Raw genomic sequence first — 17,765 nt, forward strand, 5'->3', positions numbered from 1 at the left:
AAGGATGCGAAGATCAAGGGCATCAACTAATAAACCTATCACAACATCATATTCGTCCTGGTTATTGGTGGCGAATCCAATGCAGATGCCATCAGAGTGGACTAACAAATGGAAGGGGGTGAAAATGGCCCAAGTTGATGAGGCTAGATTCCCGGTGAAGCAACTTGCACCATCAACATAACCAATATGAGGTGTGGATGATGGATCCATCTGAAAGATTTAAGAAGACAATGTATAAGATGGTGGGGATGCAAGCTACCCAAATGGAAGAAAAATAAAAATTTACACACGTTTCAATAGGACATGATATGGGTAAAATATCTTGAGGTAGAGTGCATTTCAAGGGTTACGAAGGATTTCTCCTTCTGGACCCTCTAAAAGGTATGCCCCTTTTCCCAAACACTTACGGATGATGTAAGGTCCTAACCATAGTAGATCAAACTTTCCATGTCCCAAGACATCACAACCATTAGGCAAGGGGTGAAAGGTTTTTAGATACCCATTTGGCAAGGGGTGAAGGTTTTTGGGAAAGACTAAGGTCTATTACCTTGCCACCACCCAAGGATTGACATAGTTAGGCTTGTTTTTGTAAATGCTAACAACTAATGGAAAATATGTATCTTTATTTTCAACATTAAAGGCATTTGAGTATAAGGGTTTTTAGCGAACAAAGAGAGGATCAATACTATATATTAAGAATGATTTGAGATTATATATTCAAATAGAAATGCAATTTTAAAAAGGAGATTTCCCATGGTTTTAGATTCAAATGATGTCAATGTTTTCAAATGTTGCAAATGCATTGAAAAAATCTATGAGAATTTAAAAGTTCTCTTCATGTAGAGAAACAATGGGAGTTATTTCCCTAAACTATTGATTATGTACTCTCCTAGCCCCCTATGTGCAAAGGAAAAAAACAAGTGGGAGAATGCTAAGTGTGTGTTGTATTCTTTGGAAAAAATTTATGCACCATGAACAAAGGGAGGTTCGAGGGGGGGCTCGGTATCCCCCCTACGCGAGGTTCAAAGCAGTGCCCTGAAAGAAATTGTTGGGTAGTTTTTCCCATGGTTTTGCACATGCTTTTACACATGATGATTTTTCCGATGGTTTTGTAGATTTGGTCAAAGGAACTATGATTATGTTCTAATCCATGGTTAATGGATTGGAGGTTTATGAATGCTTTGACTTGTATATAATGTACTGTAACATTGAAAGGAATAGAATCAAAAATTAATTTGGTTTTCCTGGTTTTACATTCTAAGAGAAAAATATTTGTGTATATTTTATGTTCTTGCCATTGTATATTTTATGTTTATTTTTAATAATTTGTTTGCAGGTATTATCTATACGGAGTTAAAACCTTAATAAGGCAGGGTATACTCCCCTAATTTAATAACATTCAAGAACTAGCTCGAAGGTCTATAGTGTTGTGGAAACTTTTCCCACGCCGTAAAATGGACACATGAGAGTGTAAACAACCTAGGGGAAAACTTAAGAATTGACATTGTTAACAAGGAAATAGTTCTCCTTGGGAATATAATAACACATGTTGGTGACTCCATTATTCATTTATTCGTTAGAGTTTTAATCTAGTGAAACATGGTACCCAAAATCTTGCAATAGCAAAGATCTAGCTAGAAAGTTATCAATGAATCCTTTGAAGACTGAAATCCTCTCTGGTTATGGTTGATTATTTGTTGCTTGTAGTAAGCAAGCAATGGATATTCAAATAGAAATATCTCACCTAGTAATCTCCACATCTATGTCACATTGTTGGACTAGGCCCCAATCAACAAATATCTCCTAACATCCAACTTCATAGTGACACATTTATCATGGTTGGGAACTTGAACTTGTCATGTATATTTTATTGAACCATATTATTCAAAGTGTCCACCTTTTCCAGCAACACCTTTTTGTCTTCAACCATATCCCTCACAAAGTGATACTAAACATATATATGCTTTGTCTTCAAGTAATTAACTGGGTTCTTTGCAAGAAAATTGCATTTTGGTTGTCATAATCTATCCTTATAGCTTAATGTACCAACCCCATACTTGAACACAATCTTTGTAGTTGAAAAAATTCCTTGTTTGTATGAGTGGTTACCATGTATTCAACTTCTATAGTTGAAAGTGCCACTATTGTTTGTCTCTTGCTCATCCAATTGATTGCTCCTCCAAATAGGTTAAATACATACCCACTTGTAGATCTTCTTTGATCTAGATCTTCAACCCGTTCTACATCAACAAATCCATGTATATCTAACATATTGTGTTAAATTGTAGCAAGAAAAGGCTTCATTTGACTTGTGCCTTAGATAAATGGAGAAATTCAAATTTTCACTTCAGTAGGATGACTTGAGTTGCAATTAGCAGGAGTGACATGACCAAATCACTCAGTAAATTTAGTCAATTCGAATTTGTGGGTAAGAAGTAGAGTTGTGCATGAGTTGAATGCTAAGATCTAGCTATCGAGTGGATTTATATTTAGTGAAACTCAATTATCTGAGCTCTAATCTAGAATAGAGTCAGTATGAGTTTAGTTAGGTAGTTGTAAATGTTGTTAACTCATTGATCTCTCAGTTAACTAGTCAATTTACTAAAAATAGCCCTAGTCATGCATGCAATTCGAATTACCTAGTGAAGTGGAGGAAAAATGCATAATTGTAATCATTATTATATACTAGTGAGGGTACAAACTTTGCATTAGAGAAGGTGAGCTATTTCTCTTGGGATTTGTGCAAAGAAATAGGAGCTTCCCTATTTTTTAGGAGCATGAATTGCGCAAGGAAATAAGAGGAAGTAGGAGGCCTATTTTTCCTAAGTATTGGGCAGAGAAGACTCAGGAGGGGGAGATCAGTATTGTAGTGTAAGTTGAGATTCAAGGATTGAAGTTGTCATTGTAATATATCATTGTTCTCATCTGATTTAATACAAACAGAGGAGGGGTTTTTACCAGTTGGGTTCCCTAGTAAAAATTGTGTTCATTGTGATTGAATGATCGCATGTGTTTCTATTGTCATTTTTCCTTCCGCGAAATTTAGTAGAAGAAATTTTTGTATATTGTTTTTAGTTTGAATTCATTAGCAGATGAAAATTTCAAGTTATTTCTACATGGTATCAGAGCTATTGAAAAATACATAAAAAGCAAGTTCTTGATCATCTCTAAAAGAAATTCTGAATAGAAGATTTGTGGTGTAGGTATTTCTTCAATGAAGGAATAATATATTTCAATGGATTGAGGTAGTATACATTGGAGGGAATTTCAAATTTTTGTGCTTGGAAAGATGGGATGGAAGTTGTGCTAGATGAAAATGGATTATTGGATTACACACAAACTAATATTCCAAAACCAACATCATTAGATACATAACATTTGGCTCAGTGGAAGAAAGGTACTACAAAATCCAGGAGGATTATCCTAAAGGGAGTCATAGATCATGTGGTTTTGAATTTGCATGGAAAGGAGACTCCATTTTCGATGTCAAAAACTCTCAAAAATCTATTCCAAAACAATAGTTATGCCAGGAAATTAGCATCGAGAGATAAGCTCAGGAACTTTTGAATGGGTAAAAATGAAATTGTTGTTCAATACCTATATAGATTCACTCATGTGAGAGATGAAATTGGAGGAGTTGGAGAGAATGTGCCATCATATAAACTTTTGAGCTTAGCACTCGTTGGTATTCCAAAGTCCCGACACAACTATAGGGATTTAGTTAATGTAACAGCCCTGGTAAAAATTCAATGTAATAAAGTTAATAAAGGCAAAATAATAACCAAGTCCATGGGACACATATTCCAAGATGAATGTTGAGAAAAACATCCTAGTGTGGGTGTTCATTTGGTTTATTATGGCTAATGAAATTAGAAAATAAAATAAAAAAGGCTTTGGAAAGGAAAAAAGGAATTTTTGGCAATTTATTTATGAAAATAATGGAAATGTAACAGCCCCTCGTTAAAATTTCAAGTAATAAAGGAAAAATAAGAGCATGGTTAAGGGACACTTATTCCAAGCTGAATGTTGGGCAAAGATATCCTAGTGGGCATCACTGGATGTGTTTATGGCTAAGGGAAGTTGGAAAAGACAATGGCTAAGGCATTAAAAAGGCAAAAAGGAATTTTGGCACATTTATTTATGAAAATAAAGGAAAATAGGAGAAAATGAAGGTGAAAGGTCACGGGTTGCATGTGAGGAGGAAATTGAAGGAAATAATGGAAAATAAAGAAAATAGAGCCCTCATTAATAAAAAGGCTTCTGATGATCAATTCATATCTTTTGGTTAGTTCAGTTTTTGGTCTCTCTCATTATTCTTTCTCTCTCACTCTTGGAAACTTAGAGTTTTCTAGAAGCATTCTAGCTTTGGAGCAAGGAAGGGAAAAGCAAGAAAAGGAGGACAAGGAAAGGAAATCAAAGCAAAGATCAAGCAAGGAGGAACATGATCAAGTAGCTTCAGCAGGAATACTTGCAGGTAACATATTGCATGTGTGATTTCCTAGCTGGTTTTGACATGCATGACTTTGCATGTTGGTATATGGTTCTCTTGTAGTTAGTGGCATGGTTTTGTCAGGTTATGATAGTGGTTTTCAGCCTTGACTTGCCTTTTTCCCAATAGTCATGGTGTGATGGGATTTTTTTCGGTTTTAAGCTTTGGAATTGCCGGATGGTTTTGGAATCCAAGGCGGAGATGGTCTCGGGAAAATTTTAAAAGGCCTAGGAATCCCTTAACTGGTTTTGGCGGGATACATAGTAAAGCCTGAGGGTGGAGTCTCGGTTTAGGGCCTAGTGATCCGGTGTGGATTGTGGTAAATCCTGAGAGACAAGGAGACAGAAAATTCCTCAAGGATAATGATGGAGTCTGGAGGCATTCCAAGCTTGATTTGGTTTTGTGATCTCGGTGTCGGTTTTGGTGAGATCACAGTTTGGTGAGGGTGGAGGTGGTTTAACCTCTGGATTCCCTTAGTTATTTTTGGATTGGTTTATCCATGAGATCCCACATTAATGCTTGGAATATGGCATGGAGGTGACTCATTGAAAGAAATATTTGGTTCAACCATGTTCATGGTCGGGTGGTACATGGAAGTCCCAAACCTGGTCAACTCTCGCCTATGTTTGATAAAAGCTAAGCTATCTTTCTTTTTTACTTGTTAATATGTGTCTTAATGGTTTTTATCTCATTGTTATTTACATGTTTTAATGTTTGCTATAAGCATAGTTATGTGATGGGTTATAGTCACGGTTATTTCATGTATTTACTTGTAACCTAAAATGATAATGGGTGCAAGACCTAATTGATGTCAAAATAGTGAAGGGAAGAGGGTGATGGTTATTCTTGTCAAGTCTCATATGAGTTATTAGTATTTTGTGCTTTGCCTTGTATTCATTTCTTGTAGATTGCATTGATGCCAAGTGTTTGACAGAATGTCAGTCCCAGTTGGGGATGGTCAGGCCTAGTCCTAGAGTCAATTTTTTATTTGTAAGTCTTTTCATTATGTAAATTATGGATTTTGAAAGCTACAGGGGTTTCTGGGCAGTGACCTGGATTATGGGCTTGAAAAGTGGCACGAATCCCGAAGTTGTCGGGACAGGTCTGAGGATAAAAGTCCCCAGATGCACGCATGCCTTGTTGTGCGAGCATCTGGAGCCTCCCAGATGCACCCTTGTCTATATCAAGGGAGATTCTAGGGTTTTAATGGTTTAAAACTTAGTGGGACCCAGGGACTGGTCATTTGAATGACTAGGATGCATTGTAGGAGTCATGTAGTAGGTGCAGAAGTTCTGGTATGGTATGTTTCTATCGATTCCTCTTCCTTAACTAATACATAAGGAGTCAAATCATATCATAGTAACTTCCCATCACATGTTTACCCTGGTTGGTTGATTACTTGGGTAGATGTGGGAGGAGGGTGTTACAGGGTGGTATCAGAGCATGGTTCACCCCTTAGACTCTTTAGCATGTTTCAACATGGTAACAGAGTGGGCTTCGTTCTCTTTGGGTGGTGTATGGTTTCCATTATTTTTGGGTGATGTTTGATACCACAAGGTGGTATCAGAGCATGGTTCACCCCTTAGGATAGATAGGTTGTGTGTTGGTCATGCATTCATGTCAGTTTCATATGTGTTTCTTGTGTTGTAACACCATGTGCTTGTTGCATTTGTATGGTATGGGTTATGGTTGCAGTGAGGTCACCATGGTAATTTGATGGTGTTGTTGTGGAGTGTGTCATCATGCATGTATGGTTGATTATACATTATTTATGCACGTTAGTATTCATGTGTGGTCAAGTATATTGATATGGTCATGCATTGATGAATGGACTCTAGCTGGAATGATGGTTATATGGTTATATGATTATGTGTTATATTCTATATGTTGTCATGATTATGTTATACATGTATTACATTGATTTTTTGGTCTTGCAAACAAGGTATCCTCCCCAAATTATGCTAAGGTATGTTGGTTCATTGTGATTTGGTTTAGTTGACATGATATACCTTGCAGGAAGAATATCAAAATTGACTAGCAAAATGGTAGACTACAGTTCACAAGACTCTCCCTATGGATCATATGAGCAATGTGGTGTTGGGAACTCTTCTGATTTGGAATACACACTAAGAAGATTAAAGGCATAAATAAGGAAATGTAAGGCAGACAATGACACAATCATACAAGCACAGGAGAAACAAGAAAAGATAAATGCAACGATACTCATCCGAATGGAAAATGGCATCAACCCATCTTATTCATCCACCCATGGAATTTACCCATGGTATTGTAAGTGGCATCCACCCATGGTATTGTAAGTGACATCCACCCATGATATTTATTCACCCATGGTATTTTCCCATGGTATTGTGACATCCACCCATGGTATTCATTCACCATGGAATTGACCTGTGGTATTGTGACATCCACCCATGGTATTCATTCACCCATGGAATTGACCCGTGGTATTGTAACTGAAAAATACTATAAGTAACAAGTCGCATTTTGTAAAAGGACAGTTTGTCCACCACAATGTAGCTTTTACATTTATTCTCCATTTTAATAAAAAAATTCTTTCTGGTTTTGTTTATTGGGAATTCTCCTCTTTTTCTTTTGGCATTTCAATTTTTCAGATCTTGGGGGCCTCCCCCCAAGATTTGGATCATATACTTTAGATTTTGTCAGAATCGCAGTGACAGAGACCACTTCAAATCAGCCATGAGCTGGAGGAAAGAACTAATGGGGCATATGGAAATAGGTCTCCTTGTGGGTATAGGTCATATAGAGAGGACATGGTCAGAGATGGCAAGTCCTTGGACACTCTGGATAGGAGGGGTGATAGACACGGGTACTATTCTAGTGTTGGTTCTGACAGGAATTATGATCGTCATCGTTATCATCCTTACAGCAGGAGTGACGAGGGATATTTTCCATATGAGTTTAAGAAATAAAAGCCACCTACATTTTATGGAGGGATGAAGAAGTCAGAGGATGTTGAGGCATGGTTGCTTGATACGAGGAAGTTATTCAGGTTGCATAATTATTCGGAGAACATGAAAGCAAAGATATCCACTTTCAATCTTAAAGGGAAAGCATATATCTAGTGGGAGGATGTGAAGAATGTTCAAGGTATTAAGGAGGATGGCTTGACTTGGAATGACCTTGAGAGGCTCTTCAAGAAGAAGTATTTGTCGGAAAGGTACTATGATGACAAAGTTAAGGAGTTTTATGAGTTGTAGATGGATTCCATGATAGATGATAAGTATACTAGCAAGTTCTTAGGGTTGTTGGGATATGTGCCTTACCTTAAGGAGGAGAAGGCCAAGGTTCAAAGATTCATCAGTGGATTACCAGCAACATATAGAGACCGGATTGAGTTCAATGAGCCTAAATCATTGGAGGAGGCCATCTGAAAGCTGAAACATTGTTATGAGCAGTCGAAGTGCAAAGTTGAGCCTAAGCATGACTTGAAAGGAAATGAGAAAGTTAAAGGAAAATGGCCACCAAAGCGAGGAATACCTCAAGATGCAGGTGAGAAAGAAAATGTGGTCCCTTACAAGAAGTTCAATACAGTTGAGAAGGGACATGGAGAGTAGCAGACTAGAGGCGATGGTAGAGCACCGTTACAGTGTTGGATATGTGGCAAGGATCATCGTAAGAGGGATTGTCCGCAATATCAGGGTGGTAGACCCCAGATCTATAGTGCTTAGGAGGCACATACAGTTGGGGATGTTGGTCATAGAATTCCTTAGATTTATGCAGTTGTGGACAACAGGTAGGTGGATCATCAAGCATTTATCATTGAGATGGACGGTAAGCTTTGTGATCAAGTTATTTCTATTTTGATTGATCCTGGATCTAATTATAGTTATATTAATCCTGACATGGTGGAAAAGTGTGGTTTGAGAAACGAAGTGCATGTAGAATATTAGTTGGTATAGTTGGCTACAAGTACAAAGAAGAGAGTTCACCATAGGGTAAGAGCTTGTGCATTTGAGTTAAATGGTATGCCTACAATATCACATTTGAATGTATTTCCATTGGAATCATATAGCATGATTTTGGGTATGGATTGGCTATACCTTCACAGGACCAAATTGGATTACTTCAACAAGGCCATTGAGTGCCTGGATGATAATGGGGAAAAGAGAATTTTACAGGGAAAGAAGAATCCTACATCAGTGAGGATGATTACCACTATGCAGGTTAAATGTAGTTGCAGAAAAGGTTGTGTGATGTTTGCAGTGCATATATCTAGTGACAATGGTAAAGATGTTGAGGATGTAGGAATATTGAAGAGGTACCTTGTATTGCAGCAGTATCAGGATGTGATTCCAATAGAGATTCAAAAGTTACCTCTTTATAGGGAAGTAGATTTCTCTATTGAGTTTGTGCCATGGGCAGCACCAACATCAAAGGCACCTTACAAGATGAGTACCCCAGAGCTACTAGAGTTGAAATTGCAGTTAAAGGAGATGATTGACAAGGGATACATTAGGCCAAGTGTATCACCTTGGTGTGCACCAGTGTTGTTTGTAAAGAAGAAAGATGGTACTCTCATATTGTGCATTGATTACATGTAGCTGAATAAGGTGACGATCAAGAATATGTACCCATGACTGAGGATTGATTATTTGTTTGATCAGTTGAAGGGGGAAACAATGTTCTCAAATATTGATCTAAGATCAGGATATCATAAAGTACGCATTAAGGAAGAGGATATCTACAAGACTGCCTTTAGGACTAGGTATGGGATTTACGAGTTTTTTGTAGTTCCATTCGGTTTGGCTAATGCCCCAGATACATTTATTTGTTTGATGAATAGTGTGTTGCATCCTTATTTTAACAAGGTTGTTATTGTATTCATTGATGACATATTGATATACTCCAAGAATTAAGAAGAACATGTCGAGAATTTAGCAGTAGTGTTGAGATTGCTAAAAGAGCATCAGTTGTATGCCAATCTTAGCAAGTGCAGCTTCTTTCAGAAAGAGGTGCATTACTTGGGACATGTTGTTTCCAAGGAAGACATAGTAGTAGATCCAGAAAAGATAAGGGCCATCATGGAGTGGGCAGCTCCTAGGAATGTGGATGAGGTCAGATCATTCATGGGATTGGCAGGTTACTTCAGGAGGTTCATTAGTAACTTCTCACACATTGCATATCCCATGACATCCTTATAGAGGATAGGTAAGAAGTTCGAAAGGAAAGAAGAATGTGCAACTAGTTTTGAGTAACTGAAGCAGTTGTTGACCAATGCTCTAGTCCTTAAGATTGCATATCCAAATAAAGAGCTTGCAGTGTGTACAAATGCATGTAAAAGAGGACTTGGTGGAGTCCTTATGCAGGAAGGACAAGTGGTGTGCTATGAATCCAGGAAGTTGAATGAGAACGAGCATAACTACGTGACTCATGATCTTGAGTTGGCAGCTATTTATTCATACCTTGAATATGTGGAGGCATTATCTTCTAGACAGGATATTTGTATTAATGAGCGATCACAATGGGTTGAGATACTTGTTTGACCAGCCGAATCTAAATTCTAGGCAAGCTAGATGTTGGCTACCCTTAGTGAATTTGACTTCGAGATCAGATACATTAAGGGAAAGGAGAACCGGGTTGCAGATGCTCTTAGCAGGAAAGTACAGGTGAATCATATAGTAGCTACAAGCTCTTATGGGACAGATTTACAGGATAGGATCTTGCAGGCAAGACAAAAAGATGATAGGTATATGGAGATTATGTACAGGTTACAGTGGAGTACAGGTACAAGTAAAGGTATAGATACAGGTATAGGTATAGGTGCAGGTATTGTTGGCATTATGTTACAGATGTTGTACTTGATGGCAACTCCCGTGGCAAGGCTCTCAATCTGTTGAAAATTAAGAAGTACGCAGGAAATCAGTTCAGAAGGTGCGTACCCACAGGTACACCATGCAGGGTCCGCGTCCAGATACGCAGGCCAGCCGTTCAGGAGGTGCGTACCCCAGTGCACACATTTCAAGGCAAAGAAATTCACATGTGGGGTTTTCTTATGTGTTACTCTTGGTATTTAGCCGACGGTATTGGGTTATTATGGTGTCGGCTCGTGGTATTGTTCCATGATTTTAGGAGGAGCTTGCCTATATAAAGCAAAGGAGATCACTTGGCTAAGCATCTTTTGAAATTGAATATCTTTAGATCTGAAATATTGGGTTATGGTCTTAAAAGCTTGATCTATATGAAAGGGAAGTTGAAGGCGAATCTGTGAAGGGTGATCTCTTGAGCGCATGATCAGATCTGAGCAACTGTGCCACTCTGGTGGACTGCCTATTCGGCCCTAATCAGAAGGACGCAGGTGTTTAACAGGAGATCTGCGTGGGTACGCAGTGCAGAAACAGGAGATCTGCGTGGGGACGCAGAGCAGAAACAAGAGACCTGCGACGGTACGCAGAGCAGAAGAAGGAGAACTGCGTGGGTACGCATAGCGACTAAGGTTCAGGTGCGTACGTATAGTAAAAGTACGCGGCTCGATAGTATTTCTGGGTGCGTACCTGCAGGAACAGTACGCGGCGCGATAATGTCTCTGGGTGCGTCCCTGCAGTAATAGTACGCAGCGCGGTTCAAGGAACAGTGCGTGGGCACGCAGTTCAGCAGAAGGATCCCTGCGGGTATACACAGGAAAGCAGAAGGTGAACTGCGTAGCGACGCAGGCCACAGAAGGGAAAACTGCGTATCTGTCTTAAAATGTTCTGTTGATAAGGTGTTCTGGGTTAGTTCTGTTATTGCTGATCTGATAACTGTAGTGGACTGTAACTTTTATGTACTTAATGATCATTTGATGCTTTATGAAAAGAAGTAGGGGGTTGTAGCTCCCTTCCAGGAGAGACTGGAAAACGAGAGAGAGAGAGAGTTGTAGCTCTCTGCAGGTTGCAGCCTGCGTACTGGTAAAGGACTGCACCAGTACAAAACCATTGTAAAAGGAGTTTCTAATTTGAAAGAAGATAGAGACATATTGTAGCAGGTGGTTTTCACCCACATTGGGTTTCCACCTTACATCTTGTGTTCTTTGGTGTGACTATCTGTTTTCTTTGTTCATGCTCATTATTTTATGGTACTGACATGCAAAACTAATTCAAAGAACAAATAAGGAAGATTTATTAAAAGAATTAGATAATACTGATTCACCCCCCCTCTCAGTATTATTTCCAACAATTGGTATCAGAGCAGGTCCTTCAGAGAAGCTTGATCGCTTGAAGGTAGATCGTTCATCATGAGCAACTACGAGAGAGAAGCATCAATCAGGCCACCAGTTTTTGATGGGACAAACTTCAATTATTGGAAGGTAAGAGTTACTGCCTATCTTCAATCTCTTGGTACAGAAGTTTGGGACATAGTAGAGACAGGCTACGCCTTTCCTTCAGCTACTCCTACAGATGCAGCCGAGAAAAAGAAGTATGAAACAAATGCGAAAGCAGTCAGTACTCTATTAGGATGTATATCTCAATCAGAATTCATGAAGGTAATGCACTATAAATCCGCAAAAGAGATATGGGACAAAATTGTCACGAGCTATGAAGGAGATGAACAGGTAAAGCGTGCTAAACTTCAAACTCTCAGAATTCAGTATGAGACTCTCAAAATGTATAATGATGAAAGTGTGGCTAACTATTTTCTTCGGGTAGATGAGGTTGTTAATTGTATGAAAAATTTGGGTGAAGAAATAAAAGAGGCTATTGTGGTTGAAAAGGTTCTAAGATCATTGTCCCCCAAGTTTGAATCTAAAGTATCTGCAATAGAAGAAAAGGAAAATCTATGAATTCTTACTATGTCTCAGCTACATGGAATTCTAACTGCTTATGAAATGAGAAAGGGAGGTCCATCAGACAGAAGAGAAGCTGCTTTCAAGGCATCAAGCAAAGGAGATTATTATGAAGCAAGCCACGTCCCAGAGGAAGAGGAAGAAGAATCAAATTTTGTCAGAAATCTTCAAAGGGGTTCTGGAAGGTTCAGAGGTAAGTTACCTTTTAAATGCTTTGCTTGTGGAAGAGTAGGTCATTATGCTGCAAAATGTCCTTATAAGGATAAAGGAAAGGAACCTGCTAGATGGAACAAGAAACAGAATGCAAATAAGAAAAGCTACTACACTCATGAAGATAGTGATGGTCTATCAAACAGTGATGAAGATGAACAAGGTAATGAATATAAGTTGTTAATGGCATTTGAAGATGATGATTATATGGATGCTATAGATGTGGATAACCTTTATGATGAAATTACTAGACTCAAGAGATGTATAGAAGAAAAGAACATGATCATTGATACTCTACAATTTCAAATTGATGAAAAGGAAAAACATCTTGAAAAATTAGAAGGTGAAATTGTTGGTCTTAGAAAAGAGATTGAGAAAACAAAAGCTATTAATCTCAAGTTTGTCAAAGGATCTGAAACTTTGGATGAGATTATCAATGTGCAGCGGTCTCCACTAAACAAGACAGGTATGGGCTATAATGGAGAAACTTCTCAAGCATCCACCTCAAAAAGTTATCTTGATGCAGCAAGAAGAAATGAGCAAAAGCAAAATGAAGATCATCAGGTAAAGCAGGGACGAATTACAAACAGAAACTATCAGGGGCAATCCATCTTAAGGGTAAACAAAAGCTACAACCAGCCACAGGTAAAATCTTCTCAATTTGGTTCAAGAATGGATGACAATAGAAATTACAATCATTTGGCCGGTAGATTTGATAGCCGCAGAAGTTTCTTCAATGGACAATGCTTTTCTTGCCATAACTTTGGTCACAAAGCAGCTCAATGTGTTGCATATAAAACAATCATGACTAGGGAAGCTCAAAAACAAAGAAGTATGACCGGGATTACAAAAGGGACCTATAACAACTTTTCGGTTCTTGAAAATGAAGTTGAATGCTCTATTTGCAATAACTTTGGTCATGAAGACTCTGAATGCAGGAGCAGATTTCAGCAGAAAAAAGAACAAGCCTCAAGCACCAAAACATGGAGAATAAAGGAACCACAAACAGAAAGATGTGGGATAGCATTTTATGCAGAGGGACAGGAAAATCTATGGTACATTGACAGTGGATGTTCGAAGCATATGACAGGTGATAAAGAAAAACTTGAGTCTTATTCTGCTCTAGAAAAGGGAAAGAAAGTCTCTTTTGGAAATGATACTCCTGCAACTATAAAAGGAAAGGGCATTGCTCAGTTAAAAGAAAAGGTCAAGGCTGGAAATGTTTTGTATGTTGATGGATTGAAGCATAATCTTCTAAGTGTCAGCCAGATGTGTGATCAAAGAACCGAGGTTATATTCAGATCAAATGGATGTCTTGTTCGCGATCTTGATACAGGTAAAACAGTGATCAAAGGCAAAAGAACTCCAAATAATCTGTACATATTTGAAGAAGGACAACAACAATGCTATCTGAGCAAGGATGATGAGCACTGGTTATGGCATCAGAGGTTGGGGCATCTAAGATTTTCACAAATAAGGAAAGCATGCAAATATCAGGTAGTTCGTGATCTTCCAGATATCAAAATTCCTGACAACACCATATGCAAATCATGTCAGTTTGGAAAACAAACCAGAACTAACTTTCCAGAGAAGGAAGGATCAAGTAGCATGCCTCTTGAGCTAGTTCATACAGATACATGCGGTCCATTCAGGAAAAGAACACCTAGAGGAGAAGAATACTTGATATTATTCATTGACGATTTCTCCAGGTTTGTCTGGCTAGGACTTATGAAGCACAAAGATGAAGCATTCGAAAAATTCAAATCCTTCAAAGCCTTGGTTGAAAATGAATCATGTCACAAAATTAAGTGCCTCAGATCCGACAGAGGTGGGGAGTTTACCTCAAATGAATTTTTCGATTTCTGTGAAGAACATGGGATAAGAAGAGAATTCTCTACAGCTAGAACTCCTCAGCAAAATGGAGTTGCGGAAAGAATGAACAGAATAGTCCAACAAATGGCTCGTGCTATGCTTGATGAATCAGGAACTCCCGCAACTTTCTGGGGTGAAGCTGCACATGCTGCGGTTGTTATTCTCAACAAAACAAATGTCCGGGTGAACAACACTCAAACTCCTCATGAGCTCTGGAGTGGTAAGACTCCTTCGGTAAAGCACTTCAAAATCTTTGGGAGCAAATGCTATATCAAGAATACTGATGAGCAGCTTGGCAAACTTGAACCTAGAGCAGATGAAGGCATTCTTCTTGGTTACTCTCCACATAGCAAAGCATACAAATGCTACAATAAAAGACTTGGCAGAATTGTTGACAGCATTGATGTAGTGGTTGATGAGAAGGGATACATTCCTAGGCAAGTACATCATGAAGACATCGAAGAAGATGAAGGCTATCCTCAAAGACAGAATGATGAAGAAGAAGAACCTCAAGAAGAACCAGAGGAGCAGACAAGAATAGAAGAAAAGACTCCATCCAGATATGTTCAGAAGAATCATCCAAAATCTCAGATTATGGGGCAGAAAGAAGCAGGTGTACAAACAAGAAGAACAGTTGCAGAAGCTTCAAGCTATTTGGCATTACTCTCCTCTACTGAACCACAAAGTGTGAAAGAGGCATGCAAAGATGAATGTTGGGTGAAAGCAATGGATGAAGAACTTGAGCAAATCGAAAAGAACAACACTTGGGAGCTGGTTCCTAGACCAAAGGATAAGAATGTTATCGGAACAAAATGGGTCTTCAAAAACAAATTGAATGAAAATGGAGAAGTAATTAGAAACAAAGCCAGACTTGTTTGTAAAGGGTATGCGCAGCAAGAAGGAATAGACTTTGAAGAAACCTTTGCTCCTGTTGCAAGACTTGAGGCCATCAGAATGTTCCTTGCTCTCTCAAGTTTTCAAAACTTCAAAGTATTTCAAATGGACATGAAATCAGCCTTTCTGAATGGAGACCTGGAAGAAGAAGTATTCATTGAACAACCAGATGGGTTCATTCTTGGAAATGATCCAAATCTTGTATGCAGATTGAAAAAGGCTCTCTATGGTCTCAAACAAGCTCCAAGGGCTTGGTACTACCGTTTGGAAAAATATCTTCATCAACAAGGTTTTTCAAAAGGATCAGCAGATAGCAATCTTTATATAAAAGTTGAAAATGACAAATTGCTAATACTTGTTGTGTATGTAGATGACATTATTTTTGGGAGCAATGAAGAAGCTATGAGTCAAAGCTTTGCCTCGGTCATGTAGAAAGAATTTGAAATGTCTTTGCTAGGAGAACTGACATATTTCCTTGGTTTGCAAATCCAACAAAAAGAAGGAGGAATCTTTTTATCTCAAACCAAGTATCTCAAACAGATTTTGAAGAAATATGGTATGGAAGATGCAAAACCAGTATGTACACCCATGGTCACAGGATGTAGCCTCAGTGCAAATGATGAATCTGCAGCAGTACATCAACCAACCTACAGATCTATGATTGGAAGTTTACTTTATTTGACAGGTACCCGACCGGACATCATGCATGCAGTTGGAATAGTTGGAAGATTTCAGGCAAATCCGAAGGAGACTCATCTTCAGGCAGTAAAGAGAATTTTCAAATATCTTCAAGGGACTCAAAATTATGGCTTATGGTATCCTAGAGATACAGATCTTACACTTCATGCTTATACAGATGCAGATTGGGCCGGAAGCGTGGATGACAGGAAAAGCACAAGTGGTGGTGCGTTCTTTATGGGTTCCAGACTGGTATCTTGGTTCAGCAAGAAACAGAGTTCGATTGCCTTGTCTACAGCTGAAGCGGAATATGTTGCTGCTGCATCTTGTTGCACTCAACTCCTTTGGATGATGCAGACTTTGCAGGATTTTCAAATCACTTGTACACCACCTATCCCCATCTTATGTGATAACACAAGTGCAATCAACATCTCAAAGAATCAGGTTATGCATTCAAAAACCAAGCACATACCAATCAAGTACCATTTTCTCTGGGAACAAGTACTTGAACAGAAGGTCAAGTTGGAGTATGTTCCTTCTAAGGAACAAGTTGCTGATATTCTTACCAAACCATTGCCCAGGGACACTTTTGAATACCTCAGGCAAAAGCTGGGGGTTGTTGATGCATCATCTTATTGTTGAAACTTTTCTGATTGATGGTACAGGTTCAGGGGGAGCATATAATGCATTGTTGGCATTATGGAGGATGGTCAGAAGGAGATCTTGGAAATAGCTGCAATATGTCTCTATCTCTTTCATGGTGGATTATGGTTCTTTGTTGCAGATCTGGTTCATTTTTCAGGGGGAGCATGATCTTAGGGGGAGCATACCCCTTTGCCCTTGATGTCAAAGGGGGAGAATGAAGCTGAAGTTTGTGAGGTTGCCATCAAGTCCAAAGGGGGAGATTGTTGGCATTATGTTACAGATGTTGTACTTGATGGCAACTCCCGTGGCAAGGCTCTCAATCTATTGAAAATTAAGAAGTACGCAGGAAATCAGTTCAGAAGGTGCGTACCCACAGGTACACCATGCAGGGTCCGCGTCCAGATACGCAGGCCAGCCGTTCAGGAGGTGCGTACCCCCAGTGCACACATTTCAAGGCAAAGAAATTCACATGTGGGGTTTTCTTATGTGTTACTCTTGGTATTTAGCCGACGGTATTGAGTTATTATGGTGTCAGCTCGTGGTATTGTTCCATGATTTTAGGAGGAGCTTGCCTATATAAAGCAAAGGATATCACTTGGCTAAGCATCTTTTGAAATTGAATATCTTTAGATATGAAATATTGGGTTATGGTCTTAAAAGCTTGATCTATATGAAAGGGAAGTTGAAGGCGAATCTGTGAAGGGTGATCTCTTGAGCGCATGATCAGATCTGAGCAACTGTGCCACTCTGGTGGACTGCCTATTCGGCCCTAATCAGAAGGACGCAGGTGTTTAACAGGAGATCTGCGTGGGTACGCAGTGCAGAAACAGGAGATCTATGTGGGGACGCAGAGCAGAAACAGGAGACCTGCGATGGTACGCAGAGCAGAAGAAGGAGAACTGCGTGGGTACGCAGAGCGACTAAGGTTCAGGTGCGTACGTATAGTAAAAGTACGCGGCTCGATAGTATTTCTGGGTGCGTACCTGCAGGAACAGTACGCGGCGCGATAATGTCTCTGGGTGCGTCCCTGCAGTAATAGTACGCAGCGCGGTTCAAGGAATAGTGTGTGGGCACGCAGTTCGGCAGAAGGATCCCTGCGGGTATACGCAGGAAAGCAGAAGGTGAACTGCGTAGCGACGCAGGCCACAGAAGGGAAAACTGCGTATCTGTCTTAAA

Source organism: Pinus tabuliformis, chromosome 8, assembly GCF_031772625.1.
Source record: "Pinus tabuliformis cultivar Carrire ecotype Pingquan chromosome 8, CPIR1, whole genome shotgun sequence".
Lineage (NCBI taxonomy): Eukaryota > Viridiplantae > Streptophyta > Pinopsida > Pinales > Pinaceae > Pinus > Pinus tabuliformis.